Here is a 3,954-nt window from a genome sequence, read left to right on the forward strand (position 1 = left end):
ACATGAGACAAAACTCAGGAGAATATCAGACTTTCAGAGGTGCTGCCAGACTCCCACACCGTGTCTCCTGGTCTCCTAGTTGTCACAACACCTCCCGTCTACACAGGAGAGGAGAGAAGGTCTCTCAAAGGGCCAATTTAGCTCAGTGCCATTTCTGCAGGTTGGAGTCTGACAAACTTCTTTGTCGTAGTCTCCTGGGTCTGTCCGTTTCAAAACCAAAAGAAGAAGAAGAAGAAAAACAGGGCTGTCATTTGCAAGGAAGTGAGTGTGTGCGAGAGAGATTCTTCTTGGTACCATTCTGCAGTGACTCTCTGCTTCTTGCTCATTATTGAACCTCACACAGCACATCTTAGAGTACCTGAATCTGATTATCATGAAACAGCTGGATGGGCACAGGCAATTTGAGCAGCTATGAAATCCTACAAAAAGGTCTGAATGACTGGAAATGACCACAGTGAGTTTGAGTTAAATCACCAGCTAGTGAGACACCCACAGTTGGATGTAAATGGAAACGTGGTCATTCTCTGCCCTTTGATCCTCAGCCCATTTGAGCTCTGGAACCAGTAACTTGAAAGCAGTGGCATTATTCTCTATAGAAATGCACATCAAGGAATTCAAAATACAACATTTATGCTTTTGTGTGCATGCACACTTCATCAGATATCTGAAGAAGTGTGCATGCACACAAAAGCTTATACCCAAAACAAACTTAGTTGGTCTCTAAGGTGCTACTGGACAATTTTTTACTTTTTAAATTCATTTCGACTGCGTCAGACCAACACGGCTATCTGCCTGAATCTAGAAACATTCATGCTGATTGCTTACTTTCATTTGCCACTTTGGGGAGGAATCTAAATAGAATGACATTAGCTAGCAAAGGAGCATGTGATCCATTGCTTGCTTCCCTCTGCATTATTTTTCTGTTTGTGCTGTGTTTATTAGATTGTGAGCCTGTAGGCAGGGACTGTAATGCTTCTGGGTCCAACAGCAGGCACCAAGAATGAGGAACAGTTTGATAAAAAGAGATTTATTCAGGGGAGCCTCTCAGACCCTCTGCAAGAACTGAACACTACAGGCCTAAGGAACTCCCCACAGAACTATAGTGTTGGAAGGCACCACGAGGGTCATCTAGTCCAACCCCCTGCAATGCAGGAATCTTTTACACAACGTGGGGCTCGAACCCACGGCCCTGAGAGTCTCATGCTCTACCAACTGAGCTAGTCATGTGACTCAGGGCAAGTTCTCAAACTGCCAAGTCCTTAGCACTAAGGGAGTTTCAATAAATTTAAACTTTCTCATTATTGGGACACTTGTATATTTTAAAATTATAGATTCAGTGCTTAGAAAACTAGATTCAAGGCCATGAATTTTGCTACCCATCTTTGATTTTGAGACCTGGTTTGTTCTATAGTAACAAGACGTAACAGACAAAAACAAACATCTCTTACTAATACAGATCTAAACTCTCTTTCTCCCCCACCCCACCCCAGTACTTCTTTTGCTTTGTATGTAAACTATTCTACTGAAAGTCCCTTAAGTCTAGCTTCTGAACTTGACGTTAACACCTGTGTCCATGCACAAGTTGTTGCTGGGGGAAGGGGGACATCCCACTGAAAGATCTTGTGTTAATTGCATATTCCTTCGAGGGTATTTTAGAAGGCTTTATCAGGGTGAATTGTACCGGCAATAGAAGAGTGCCTCATTTATAAAGTTCACCAAAATGAAGCATTTGGAAAAACAAGCTTTGCTGGTTGATAAAAGTTTATGCAAAATGCGACAGAGCATCTCATCGTAAATTGCACTTTGGGAAACAGCAAACTCCTACCAGGTAAGAAGCATTGTTATCTGAAACATGATTTGACTAGGACTATCGTGCAGTTGAAGGTATCTTAGCCAATTAATTATCTCTGTTGTAGACAACTGATTAATGAACTGTTTAAACTGGCAAAATGATTAAAAGCCATCCGTTCCAACAGAAAACAATTCTTCCCTTGGTTTTTTAAAAATTATTATTATACACGAGTATATCAGAAGACGCATTCCCTCCAGTGTGAGAGACAAGGAGGCTTTCCCTTTTTTAAAAAAAAAAAGTTGGTGCATGTATGCATTTATATATAGCACATATGTGTGTGTGCACAAAAACACACACCTATTTCTGGTAGAAAGGCAGTTTACACGTATTCTTTTTAATAATGGTGTCCTTGATCATGATAATGATGTTACCATCAAGGTAGGGGAAATGAAAATTATAGGAGCCGGAAGAGACACATTGTGCGCACCACCAGACTTGGAAAGGGAAGACTGTGAAAAGTGAGAATGCAGCTCATTACCACACCCTGGGAAACAGATTGCGTCAATGGGCAGTAGAAAGCTCATATCATTAAGCTTTTTCTGTTTTTCTTTTTCTTTTTTCATGTACCGGAATAGGAGTGAGTGTGGGGCAAACTTATTAGAAACTGCTTTCCTGACTCATTGAAGGTTCTGTCAGTAGTGGATAGCATGAGGGGCAGATCCATGGTCATTTGCTTCACTGCTGCTTACCAGCAGTTGAAGGGGAGTGACAAGATGGCAAAGAGGTTGGCGTTGTGCAAACATCCTGGCAGGAGTGGTGGAGATGCTCCATCCATGCCATAATCACCTTGCTTTCTTAACATTTGACACAGGCCTCTGACTTGAAGAATTTCAGTAAGAAATCTGAGCTGGCAAGATCTTAAAATCATAGAATAGAATCATAGAATCATAGAGTTGGAAGAGACCACGAGGGCCATCCAGTCCAACCCCCTGCCAAGCAGGAAACACCATCAAAGCATTCTTGACATATGGCTGTCAAGCCTCTGCTTAAAGACCTCCAAAGAAGGAGACTCCACCACACTTCTTGGCAGCAAATTCCACTGTTGAACAGCTCTTACTGTCAGGAAGTTCTTCCTAATGTTTAGGTGGAGTCTTCTTTCTTGTAGTTTGAATCCATTGCTCCGTGTCCGCTTCTCTGGAGCAGCAGAAAACAACCTTTCACCCTCCTCTATATGACATCCTTTTATATATATCTTAGTTGGGCTGATCCTTGCTGGAAGTAAACAAGACTGTCAACTACAGTGGTACCTCTGTTTTTGAATGTAATCCATTCCGGAAGTCCGTCCGAGATCCAAAATGTTCGGAAAACTGAAAACTGAAAGCGGAAGCCTCAAAACAGAAGCCTCGATACAGAAAACTCAAAACACAACTGATGAATTGGGGAGCCTTCTAATCACCTGTGCAAACTGGAAGGACCTTTGGTTTAATACAACAGGGCTGTTGATTTTATATGCTCAGCAGTACTGATGAGGGGGGGCACTAAGCTTTTAAACAAGGCCCATCCTTGTTCAGAACTAGCTGAGAATGGCTAAAAATGACAACCCAACTTAGAGCAGTAATAGGGACCATGTGGCCAATCAGGTGTTAGAATCCAACTCCCATCAGCCCCAGCCAGCATGGCCAATGGTCAGGGTCAAGGATGAGGGGAATTGTTGCCACGAGTTGCTACCGCTCCTGATACAGAACAAGCAAAACAAGCTCTGTGACATTTGGGGTTCAACACCATTTAAAATAATGTTTCCTTGTGTCAGAGCATACTGTAGTTCAGAGATAAACGCTCTTTCAGTGGGAAACATGTTACCAAAAGTATCGAGGCAGCTTCAGCTTTAGAATTTTATACTGTAGCTCAAGAGTCAGAAGACCCACATGAAGACTCAGCCACCCTGCAAACAAAGTACAGAGGTACCTCGGTTTTCAAATGCCTCCGTAGTCGAATGTTTCGGAATTCGAACGCCGAAAACCCAGAAGTAAATGCCTCGGTTTTCGAACGCACCTAGGAATTCAAAACAGGAAACGTGGCTTCCATTTTTAGTTTTCTTGTATCGAGGCTTCCATTTTGAGGCTTCCGCTTTCAGTTTACAGTTTTCCGAACATTTCGGAACT

Source organism: Zootoca vivipara, chromosome 9, assembly GCF_963506605.1.
Source record: "Zootoca vivipara chromosome 9, rZooViv1.1, whole genome shotgun sequence".
Taxonomy (NCBI): Eukaryota; Metazoa; Chordata; class Lepidosauria; order Squamata; family Lacertidae; genus Zootoca; species Zootoca vivipara.